Source organism: Panulirus ornatus, chromosome 2, assembly GCF_036320965.1.
Source record: "Panulirus ornatus isolate Po-2019 chromosome 2, ASM3632096v1, whole genome shotgun sequence".
In the NCBI taxonomy this organism is placed as follows: domain Eukaryota; kingdom Metazoa; phylum Arthropoda; class Malacostraca; order Decapoda; family Palinuridae; genus Panulirus; species Panulirus ornatus.
The window spans coordinates 78,480,113-78,492,612 of record NC_092225.1 but is presented as its reverse complement, the minus strand read 5'-3'; the positions used below and the strand labels follow the sequence as shown (position 1 = coordinate 78,492,612).

Here is a 12,500-nt window from a genome sequence, read left to right as displayed (position 1 = left end):
TATATCCTCTGGTTTACTCCATTACGCGAAACTGAAAGATTATCATGTTTGCTATCCTAACGCAACGTGCAGTGTGCGCTATAGTGTGTGTGTCTGTATGTGTGTGTGTGGCTGACTGAACCATAGTCATACTGAGGAGAGAGAGAGAGAGAGAGAGAGAGAGAGAGGGGGGTGGGAGACAGGCAGTACCAAGCGAGGTGTGTGTGTGTGTGTGTGTGTGTACACCTTGAAGTACCTGCTCAACATGAGACCGACAGCTGTGTGGGGTAAGTAGATCATGTATATATATTTCAACGTCTTGAAACACGAGTTTCCAAGATGGACTGCTGAATGACCTTGAAATTAACGTTTAAATGTCTAAACATAACTGTTATTACAGGGCCAAGATTGTAAGTTTTTAAAGTGTCACTTTATAAGTACGAGAGGCTGAAGTCTGGAGTGCAAAAGACGCATGTTGGCACGCAAAGTTCACACTTGTATCTATGAAAGATCAAGGCAAATGAATTATACCTATGAAAGATCAAAGCAAATAGGTATGATTGTGATAATCTTTATCATAACGTAGATTTTTGACGAATACATTAACATGCAGAGGAAACCAACGCTTGAAGTATAACTAAAAACATTGTTGGGCAAAACTATGAAAGTGTGTTGACTGTTCCTGTACACTGGCCACGTACCATGAATGGTTACTCTGGTCCAGTAGCCACAAAGTGTGCTTAAGAGTAGCGGTAACACGATGCCAAGTTGAATGCTTCCGTGCCCGAGTGTTCGACTGAGAACGAACGAACAACCGTAAAGACACATATATATTATTATCTCATGATGAGGGTCCAACCGAGGCACGCCATGGGGTCCTCATCCAAACCAGGCTCTTGGCTGGGTGAAAAAAAATTACGGAATAAGTGGAAAAAAAAAAAACAGGGAATGGAGAAAAATGGTCCAAATAACAGGGTAATAGACAAAAAATAACAAAGCAAAAGAATGTTGTATAGGGAAACGAAATAGAAAACGGATGTAAAAGAAAGGTAAGAAAAACATATAGAAAACTTGGTAACAGAAAATAAAAATAAAGGAAAAGGGAACAGGGAATATATATATATATATATATATATATATATATATATATATATATATATATATATATAGTACCGCTCACCATTATCACTAACCAGTACCGCTCACCATTACCGCTTACTCGCACCAATGACCATTACCACTCTCCAGTATCGGCACATCCGGCAGTACCATTCATTATCATCATTCACCTCTACCAATCACCATCACCATAACATTACTACGTACCAGTACCACCCACCAGTACCACTCACCATTACCACCCACCAGTACCACTTATCACTACCAATCACCAGTACCACTTACCACAACCACTCACCAGTACCACTTATCACTACCAATCACCAGTACCACTTACCACAACCACTCACCAGTACCACTTATCACTACCACTCACCATTACCACCCGCCATTACCACTTCCCACTACCACTCACCACTACAGCGCACCAGTACCACTCACCACTACAGCGCACCAGTACCACTCACCACTACAGCGCACCAGTACCACTCACCACTACAGCGCACCAGTACCACTCACCACTACAGCGCACCAGTACCACTCACCACTACAGCGCACCAGTACCACTCACCACTACAGCGCACCAGTACCACTCACCACTACAGCGCACCAGTACCACTCACCACTACAGCGCACCAGTACCACTCACCACTACAGCGCACCAGTACCACTCACCACTACAGCGCACCAGTACCACTAACCAACAACCATTTACCATTGGCAATACACGTGTGGAGAGCTGGGTCATCTCCCCCCCCCACACACACACACTATGTAGCGCGGCACCACACGTCCATAACCCGCGCTTACGACTCTACCACCACCACAGCAAAGGCGGAGGAAAAAAAAAAAAAAAAGAAAGAGAAAGATAACAACTTGTCTTGAATTTCATCGGCCAGAGCAAAACATTTATTGAACCACAAAATGCGGGAGAGAACAGCTTTAACGATCAGGATCCGTGGCTTTACAGCGGTATACAGCAGCCAGTAAACACACACACACACACACACACACACACACACACACACACACACATTTCTACTCCCCATTTAATTCTGGATCTAAAATCCCTCCCCACCTCCCCGGGGGGAATTGATCTCCTGCTGTCGGGCATCACGACCTAAATCAAAGGCAAGTTTCCTTATAGTTGGTTTACTGTTGATTTAATGGTGGGAGATAAAGGCGGGGATGTGACTCAACTTGAGGCAGCGGGCGGCTCGGTGCTGTTCCTCCCTCCTCCCTCCCCCCCCCCCCCCCCCCGGCACTCTCCTCCTGCAGCTGAAGCGTCCTTAAGGGTCGTGTGGGCGGCGCGGAGGGGGGTGGGAGAGTGAGCCGTGTGCTCCCCGGCAGGAAGGTCCTCTCCTCAGGTGCCGCCGCCACTTTATGACCTCGCCGATTACCCGGATTTATCTGCCGTGCATCGCTGGCCTGAAAATTATGTCTTACGAGGTGTGCCTTGCCAGCTTACTGGGGTGGGGGTGCGCGTGGGGGAGAGAGAGAGAGGGGAGAGGAGAGGGAGGAGCCATCGCCGCCGCCACAACACAAGTTATTTGTTCACTGAGGATCGTGGCAGATTACCCTAACAGACGCCGCCTCGCACCGCCGCGGCGGGGGCCCGGGGGTCGAAGAGGAGCGCGACCCCGGGTCACGAGCACTGAGAGAATATACACAAACAACTCAACACTCACTCTTGCCCACCACCCGCTCAGCTGTTGCTGCCTCTTCCTCGGGTCGTCATCCCTCGGCTGCAGGTGTTGGGGAGGAGGGAGGAGGCCGGCGGCCAGTGGTGTGCTCCGTGTGGGACTGGGGGAGTAGGGTGGATAGACCCCTGTGAGGAGGACTATAATGTTCTCTTCCCTCACTGTGGGTTATACGGTCTTACTGAAGAATTAAATGGTCAACATAACCATATCAAACTGCCCTCCTACCAAGGGCAGCGGTACTTTTGACAAGATAAAGAGCGATTACACCCATTCAGAAAACTCCCTTCACACACACACACACACACACACACACACAGACACACACACACACCACTAGCTTCACCTTCTTCAAGATGCGTCAGAGGGAGGCATTAATGCTGGCGGTGCACATGGGGTGTGTGCGAGCGCGGGGCAGAGCAGGTATATTGCTAGCTGCCCCCGCTATTTACGCGGCTATCAAGCACACACGGGAGCGGAAGCGGGCCATTACTATCCAGGAAGACACTGCCGGCCACTCGTGCACGACTGGGAGTAACTGCTAATAAGGTCTGGGGGACGAGGGGCCATAAACTAGCCCCGCTCCCGAGATCACGCCAACACCAACAAGGATTGGCGAGAAAAAAATTGGCGAGAACTGGCGCGATAGGAGCGCGAGCGCTGGTGGTTCTCGCGTCGTCCTCGCCCATGACTCGAGTTTTACTGGCCCGAGAACTAGAGACAAGTATCGTTACGCTCCTCTTTAATGGCTTGTAGTCTTAACGAGCATCACCCAAGCTCGGTCGTCACCCGAACCTTGCTTTACCCTGTGAGCTGATGATGGTGGTGGTCGCATTAACTGTGTACACTCCTGTCGTCGTCAGCTGGGTACTCCTGACGTCGACAGCTGGGTTCTCCTGTCGTCATCAGCTGGGTGTTCCTGACGTCGACAGCTGGGTACTGGTGACGTCGTCAGCTGGGTACTACTGTCGTCGTCAGCTGGGTACTGTTGACGCCGTCAGCTGGGTGCTACTGTCGTCGTCAGCTGGGTACTGTTGACGTCGTCAGCTGGGTGTTCCTGTTGTCGTCAGGTGGGTACTCCTGTGGTCTTCATGTGGTCTTAAGCAGCGTGCAGCGGTGTGTGTGCAGCACGGTGAGGGGTCAAGCAGGTCGCAGGTTATCAGAGCTTACGATAAGTCACAGTCGGAATACGTCAGCCAGGAGCTGACACCGAGCTGACACCGAGCTAACACACCGAGACGTTTACAACATCATAACCTACAACACATTACCAACTGGTGAGGCTACAACACACGCACGGTAGACTTACAACCAACTTACAACAACTAGGTGTACACACAGGGCACGCATTGTCAGATGCCACAACCATAAAGTCCAACACTGGGCAAATCACAAGAGATACATGCGTACAAAATCCTGTTGACTAACACGAGAGTTGATACGCATGCACCATGATATATATATATATATATATATATATATATATATATATATATATATATATATATATATATATATATATATATATATATATATATATTTTCTTGCTACATGAGACACCATCTCTATTTTTGATGATTTTCATCGAACACACACACACACACACACACACACACACACACAAGCAGGCAGGCAGGCAGGCAGGCAAGACGGTACCATCGGACCCATTAGCACGAGTCATGGCCTCAACAAAGAAGACCTGTGGTTGGTCGAGATCTCGTTACGTTGCATGATTCATTGAGGTCGAGTGAGCCCGGCCCCGAGACCCCCATGGAACCACTGAACTCTCTCTCTCTCTCTCTCTCTCTCTCTCTCTCTCTCTCTCTCTCTCTCTCTCTCTCTCTCTCTCTCTCTCTCTCCTGACTTCACCATACACCACAGCAGGGGGGTCTGGGTTGGCCAAGGCGGCCGAGCTGGAGGTTTGGACCATAGAAGGGCGGCGAGGGAGGGACCATGACAGGGGAAGAGGGCCGCCGCTACACGGGCAAGCAGTTCCACCCTCCTCTCCTCCTCCTCCTCCTCAAAAAAGAAAAGAATTGGTAGGATAAGGGGAGGGGTTTAAGGGGGTACGGAGAGAGGTTTAGGGGGACGCTGAGCAGAATTTGGAGTAATCGGAGTGGTTACAGGGGTGACTACGTGGGTGTAGGGGACGGAGAGAGAGAGAGAGAGGGAGGGGACTGGGAATGAGGGGATTATGTGGCCTGGACTGTGAGGGAATCCCTACGCCGGGAAGGATTGGGAGACGCAAGGAGAAACTAAACTGTCAGTGGGAGGGAGTATGGGCCACGGAGAGGATAGCAATGGAACTGCTTTACCCAGGAGGGTGCCAAGGGTTGTGGCTGGGGAGACCCCCCGAACGTTGGCACGGTCTGGCGGCTGGAAAGACCTCGTGGCCCACTGGAATACTGGAGGAAGACATAACAGACGAGCAATGTGTGTTGTGTTGAGGTGAAAAGTTGGAGGAGAGCTGAGTGGTAGGGGGTAGAGATCATGTTCTTCTACTATGCCATAGTGGCGGAGGTGTCGAATACCCTCCTGACGACGTGTTGGTGGAGAACGTTCAGCTCCTGTGGCAGAATTTATGGCAGCTGGAGGTTCGTGCACCATGGTCGGAGCGAGTCCACTCCTGCTCTGGGCAGTTCATGGGAATGCTCGTGTGCCGGACCTAAAATCAGGAGAGAATTGAGAACACGCTCGCCACGCAAAGTTATCAGCATGATCATGGGAAAATATGTCAAGAGGATATTCATGACTGAAGATATCAGAGAAACGGAAGATAGATAAGGGAGAAAAAACAAGATTTTCACGAGGCAAAGGAAGGAAAGCCCAGGTCAAGACAGCGGCTACAGGAAGACTTAAGGAAGTAGTGACAGAAGAACATGAGAAGGTTGGTGTCGGCGGAGCAAGAGAGAGAGAGAGAGAGAGAGAGAGAGAGAGAGAGAGAGAGAGAGAGAGAGAGAGAGAGAGAGAGAGAGAGAGAGAGAGAGAGAGGTGCGCCTGTCGATGAACAAAGGCCCGGGGTCAACCGCGCCTGCTGCTCGTGTGTCTGGCTGTTGCTGTTGGGCGTGGGCCAGTCGAGGCGTGGGGGGAGGGGAAGGAGGCGTGGTGGAGAGGTGGGGACGTCCCTGTGCGTTTGAGGACATGGGTGGCCACGGAATGCGTCAAGGGTTGCTGGGTGGCAAGTGGTTTTGTACATGGGAACCATAGGTCGCAGTGGGTGTAGCAGAGAGAGGGGGTCACAGATGCAGCGTTCGACGACGTGGGTAGGTCATGGGTCGTTCAGTCTGACGTAGGTGGACAATGGGTCGTTGATAGGACCGGGGTCATGGGGTGGTTCAATGGGTGATGACGTCAGCTGGTAACGGAAGAATGGGTATGTTGGGCAACTCGGAGGAACGAACAGATCATGTCGGTGAGTGTGGTCCGTTGATGGAGTCGGGTCACGGAGCTGTGTGTGTCGAGACGGACGGTCCACTAGTGGTGGGTGGATGTTGAAAGTGGTAGCATGTGTGTGTGTGTGTGTGTGTGTGTGTGTGTGTGTGTGGTAGACAGCATAACTAACTCGCTCCCAAAACAGAGAAAAACACTAGAAATCCACTGCTGGCAAGAGGAAGGCCCCACAGGACTACCTCCTCTGAAGCAAGACAACATGTTCGTCATCTCAGAACCACAAGGAGAGCCTGGATATCGTCCCGTCCTCACAACAGTATGTGGAACGTCAGCAACTTTCTCAAACCGTCTGGGTCAGCTGGACGTCTGGTTAACCATAACTTGAAAGTACAATTTTGGCTCGATGAGGTCGATCTCAAAATTGGATGAGGATGTTTGTGTCTTGCAGTAAGAACACCCCAAGACGGCAACAGCCCCGCTCGCGTCGAGTCCTGTAATCAGTAGTTTTAAATCGTAATTGGCATTCGGGCTGTTAATAGCGTCAGATTATAATTGGCTGCTTCAGGTTCTAATTAACAGTCCTAATCATCACTAACACTGTTAGGCTCTCGTCAACAACGCTTACCTCTAATCAAGAGATACAAACTGCACTTAGCATTTTAATTACATGTCATTATGTAATAATCACAAGTACGTAACGTAACCGCCAGAGCTGGTCTGGGTCACAGAGACTGAAGCATCTCGTGCATATCAAGTGATTGACCTATTCGAGGGTCATGGAGTTTATAGTTTTAGTTCTAGAACATTTGTGGTCGAGATAAACATAGACAAAGCATTTCAGTGGTCGTATGGGTGAAGGGCACATACCTCGGAGGTAGGTGGAGGGAGGCCAGTACAGAGCGTACAGTGGGTACAATACATGGACATAGGAGGGTGACAGGTGGGGCCCAGCCCTCCCGTCAGGTGGGGAGGGAGGGAGGGAGGTGTAGGATGCATCAGATACATGATGTATGAATACAACATAGCGAGTGATGCTGACAGCAACGTAGGTAACAACATTTGCGTAATATAAAGCAAGTTCAAAATATGTCATACAGACATAGTTTAGGGTACAGTAGTTGACACTGGTATAGCAGCATGAAAGGTCAAAGATACAGTGCATATTGGGCATAGTTACAGAATATACTGGCATGCTGCTAACACTGACAATACTGCACGTTAAGGATCATGCATTACGGACCAATCGTGTGTCTAGTCTGTCTGTTCCATGTCAGCTGGAGGTTCCTTACGTCACAAGCAGCGTAACGGATCGTCCCTTGCCCAACTTTTATAATGACGGATACACAAACATGGCTTCTGTTTACCTTTCGTTAATTTGTCTCCGTGAGCATGACGGTACGGCTGTCCGGTATGGCGGCCTGGTCTTTGACGAGACCTGGTGAGGGTAAGGGCGAAGGCCAGAGCATCAATACTCAAGGCTCGCACAGCCGTGCTCAAGGGCCGTACAGTCGTGCTCAAGGGACTCACCGTCGTGCTCAAGGGCTTCACTTCCGTGCTCAAGAGCCTTACCGTTGTGCTTAGGGGGATTAAACCTACAATATCCCCCCCCCCCCCCCCCAACACACACACAGGTTCATCTTGTAATGACCCAAGACACAGCCGGACTCTCACACGTGTTCCAGTGAAGTCCGTGTTGGTCAGGACTTCCGTCCCAGCCTTCGTGGTTGATGACAAGTGCCTTCAGGTTACAACACCGTACTATCCCCAGGATCACCACTGCTCCTTAGACAGAGGGAAACAGAGAAGGTACACATAGGAATCTCTCTCTCTCTCTCTCTCTCTCTCTCTCTCTCTCTCTCTCTCTCTCTCTCCAAACCGAATCAGTGGTGGAGAGAGTCGGGCTGAAGGCACAGGTGGAGCTGAAGTTGTGAGTGGTAGTGATGCAGGTGGGGCTACAGTGACGGTGATGCAGGTGCAGCTGCAGTGACAGTGCCCCCCCCCCCTCCCAACCTGTGGGCCTGACAGACAGGTGAGACAGGTGGTCGTGACAGGTAGAACGACCTCCCAATTCTCCCCAACGCCCACTGGGAGGGAGGGCAGGAGAATCGCAGTCCCTAACAGCTGTGGATGACAACAGGAGCAAGGCGAGCGGGGCGTGTGGAGGGAGGGCGTGAGGGAGGGAAGCTGGCGGCAGGCGTCAGGGATGGCTGTAGCACCACCTCTCATCCCTGCAGATGGTCTACGCAGTGAAACCACCACCACAACGTCTCCTCAGGTCATCGCAACCCACCACCACAAGAGAGCCAGCACTGTAACGGCCTCATCATCTCCAAGCGAGTCATGTATAGCACACAGGGAAGACCTCCAAGTCACCGCAGACTGTTGTAAACAAGACATGGTACTGCTCCACCTCCCTCACTGTGTCAACCCCATCCTAAACCACTTCCTAGAGCAGTTCGGATCCCCACCACGCTACTGTTTTGTGGTTAATGAAAGCGACCTCCGACCAGCTTGACGTAAGAAAGTGGACGTTGTGGTGGGGGCATGACACAGGATGTGGGTTTTGGAGGCATGGCACAGGACGTGGATTGTGTGGCTGGTACAAGGTGCGAGCAAGATGGACTTCAGGCGCCGTACTCTCAAGAATATAAATCCCACCCGAAAAAATTAGGAAAAAAACTGTCATTTGTGGAAGATGCTCATCATGGACCTTACAAGCCCCTTATCTAGTAACAATCAACATGATAAAAGGTTTGGTCTCGTTGTGTTCGAGATGGATTAATAATAATCACCTCCGCTTTGATATATAATGATAATTCACTGATGCTTTGTAGTTCGACCGTTTAAGAATCTCATCTCACCTCCACCTTCTTTTTTTACCTTCACACTCTCTGTGGCCACCGTACCCCACCATCAGGAAGAAATTATTGGGCATTTCATCAACGATGTTCTACGTAATTTCTAATAGATTTCTAGCGAGTCTGCATTTTCTCTGAGATAAAAGATGAGATGCATCATTTCTTCATGAGGCTCATATCTGAGCCACAGGATGGGTTTAGTTGCTATTCTTTGTTTGTGTTCAAGTATTTCTTCTTTAACATCAGATAGGAACAGTGTGTTTCCTCCATGTTGGTCTGACTTGGGAATTGTTAAGTACCGCAGAGTGTCGATGCTCTGAAGTTCATGTTTGCAGCTAAAAACTCACCTTTTTACGTGTTTTAGCACATCACGGATCCTCACACCAAGTTATATGTTTTTCTAATGCTTCTAAAAATGGTTTAGCAAAGATATACAGTCGCGTTCATCACCACAAAACTTTGTAGCTGTCCACAATAAAGTCCGTCTCTCTGTCCATACATACTCGAATGGTTCAAATATTCTCCCATTGTCGTCAGCAAAGTTCAGAGACATTACTTTTCAGAGAGAGAGAGAGAGAGAGAGAGAGAGAGAGAGAGAGAGAGAGAGAGAGAGATAAAGAAAGAAAGAAAGAGAATGACGATGAGCACCAGTAACGGCACCAGTGACATATGTGACGATGGGCAACTTTCCCACACCATATCCCCCCCATCCCAACATCAGCTCAACCAACTACCCCTTCCCTCCCACCCGTGCCACTCTGCCGTCCAGCCATAAACACCATCTTTGCCACATTCCACTGACCTCGTGCACTACCGCCCCTCTCCCCTCTCCTCCATCCCAAGCTGTCCACCGACACTCCTCCCTCTATATCACCACTCCTACCTCTCCACCACCACTCCTCCCTCTCCACCACCACTCCTCCCTCTCCATCACCACTCCTCCCTCTCCACCAACACTCCTCCTCCTCCATTACCACTCCACCCCCGGCTACCAACATCCCTACCCATAATTTCTTCCAAAAGAGAGATAAACAAAGACCAGATACAAGAGTACAAAGTCAAAAGGAATGATATCTAATATGAACACGGGCAAAAGCATTTTGCAGTGGTTGAAGGCTGCGCGGCTGAGCGGGTTGGTGGAGGCAAGTCTGAAAAAGTTCTTGTTGACAGTAAAGTCACACAGAGCGCTGTGACAAACTACCATCCAACATCGTTAAAACAAAGGCTAACAATATATATATCTCTACGACGCGGCTCGACAAATTACCCTAATGACAGTAATTATCAACGGTTAAGCCAGTGTACACCCGTTCACAACTACCTCGTCTTCAGAGTATCGGCCAAAGACGCCCTTCTTCCCATGTGTTCAAGACCTGCTCTAGTTGTATGACCGCTGGTGTGATCATCAGAACCATGTCTTCCTTTCATCCTTCCCTTATAAAAATTTCCACGTCAGTATATTCCCTCTATGTTATACGGTGTTCCTTCGTAATTAGTTTCCCATCGGCTGATATGCCAAAGGGAGAAGAGGATGAGGAGAGGTCTTGCCCAAGCCAGGTATCCAACTTATCGGCCAACCCCTGGTAGAAGGATGAACAGCTGAAATGACTGTGGACCGCCTGCAGCATCCAAGATTCGAACCTATGCGCTTGATCCCGGCCGGCCCGTGAATGCGCCATGGATGATCAGCAACGCTTTCCGCTACACCACGGAGGTCCATCTGCTTTACTAACGATACAACCATCTGTTTGGATACACACATACATTTATCACAGGTAAAACTGATACACCAGCAGGACCTTACGAGGTGTTAAAGGACTGGAAGAGGGGGGGGGGGGGAACAAAACACGCATCTCCAACAGTACAAATATATCATCAGATTACGACGACATGTAAGGGGCGTAAATACGAGGATGATAGGTTTGGTACTGATTGACTCAAACACAACAATACTGCAACACGTACCAACCATATTGTAGAGTACTGGTACTGAGGGACTAGGGAGGGATGTGATGACGCTGGGGTTTACATGGAAACTATAATCATCAGCTTACCAACACAAGCCTCTCTCCTCCCTGTTCTGCCCCCCCCCCCCCCCCCCCCCAGGCTAATTTGCCAAGACAACAACCCAGACATGAGAGAAGGCAAGGCAGGCGTTGGCAGTAGCGCTTGTGGGAGCGCAACCACACGACTGAGGTTATCTGATGGTTAGAGAGATCACGACTCCTAACACTCGAGCGAGGTTGGTCAAAAGGTTCGTTAGTCTCTGGCTCTGTCGCCTTGCCTCCGTCGGATGCCTTAATGGGCTGACTCACCCCGCGCCGACGAGGGAGGGAGTGCTCTCGGGGATAATTACTTGCGGTTAACCCAAGAGAACAGCGCTCGTCTCCCCCTGGAGGGTTTATGGTCTGCTATGGTCATCTGAGCCGCGGCCGGAAGAATTGGTGATTTTGGTTCGTCAATCACAGGTTGGCAAGACGGGAAGAGTAACAGCCGGGAGCAATTATATCTCTAGCTGACCCACTGGACGGCTGGGGTCTGTAACAACCTATCCCATCTCCATCCACATGGATGAGGAACGTAGGATATCGCTACTATCCTCCAGCGGATAACCCCGTCGTACGCCATCAGGTCTTGTGTAATCTGGCTTTCCCAATGTACTACTTACTCTCCTCCCTCAACACTCGCTGCCGCTCTCTCTCTCTCTCCCTCTCCCTCTCTTCCCACAACACTCCCGCCCCAACAACTCCCTCCCTCCCTCCCGGTAGGTACCGGCAGCCACACTGGACGCCGCCGGTGTCTCCTGCTTCATTACCGTACATTAACATTCCTGTGAACTCTTAATGCACAGCTCATATTGCCATCAACATATCTATGGACCAAGCCATCACGCCGCCTGCCACTGCTCGTGGGCGGGGAGAGTGACGGGGGGAGGGAGGACGGGGAACTGAACAGGTGAGAATGCAATCGGCAGGACGGCGACTGTTCAACGGGGAAGAGGGCAAATGTTAAATATGTAGCAGAGCCAACGGTGGACTGGGAGTACGAGTTAAATGAGGTGTTGGAGGAGGAGGAGGAGGAGGAGGAGGGACTAACAAGTGTTTCATAATAGCGGATGAACAGGAGACCTGGCAGAGGCGAGGGTAACTAGCAATAAATCGCACACAGGACTAAGGAGGGGCACCAACGGAATTATTACACAATGAAAAGGGAATGTCAGGAGACTGTCGATAATGATGATTAATATATGGAAGGGAAGACGGGAATAGAGAGGAAGTGAGGGACACACACAATGGAAAGAGGGAGAACAGATAGACGAAGAATGATACGCAAAAAAAAAAAAAAAGAGAGGAGGATAAGTGAAGGAAAAGATGAAAGCGGTGCAAATCAAGAGGTTTGGGTCCAAAGTAAACATTGCTGGGATGCCATGTAGGTGAACGCTAGGTTGTCAACA

At 50.0% G+C, this 12,500-nt stretch overlaps 1 protein-coding gene across 1 annotated transcript in view; it reads left to right on the top strand.

The window, feature by feature from the left end:
- The window catches only part of LOC139757477 (uncharacterized), a 426,702-nt gene that overhangs the window by 208,333 nt on the left and 205,869 nt on the right, over positions 1 to 12,500 (top strand). The gene's annotated exons all lie outside the window — the stretch shown is intronic.